The following is a 286-nucleotide window of genomic DNA, read 5'->3' on the forward strand; positions in this document are numbered from 1 at the left end:
AAATGATAGAATTCTTTATAACTTTACCGAAAACAAAATATAGAATAAGAATAAAATTGTAAATAGTTCAAAATTTATTATGGTTATTCTCGCAAATTTTGAATATGTGATAAAATTATAATTAAAGAATATATCTATAATATATCTTTAATAACATAAATAAAAAATAAATATACACAAAATATGAATAAGGAATAAGTGGTTTTTAAACATTTTAATTTAAATATTTATTGGATTATTAAAAAATTTAGTTAGAAAATTTCGTAAATATTATAAATGAAATTTC

Source organism: Apis dorsata, unplaced genomic scaffold (genome assembly GCF_000469605.1).
Source record: "Apis dorsata unplaced genomic scaffold, Apis dorsata 1.3 scaffold_541, whole genome shotgun sequence".
Taxonomy (NCBI): domain Eukaryota; kingdom Metazoa; phylum Arthropoda; class Insecta; order Hymenoptera; family Apidae; genus Apis; species Apis dorsata.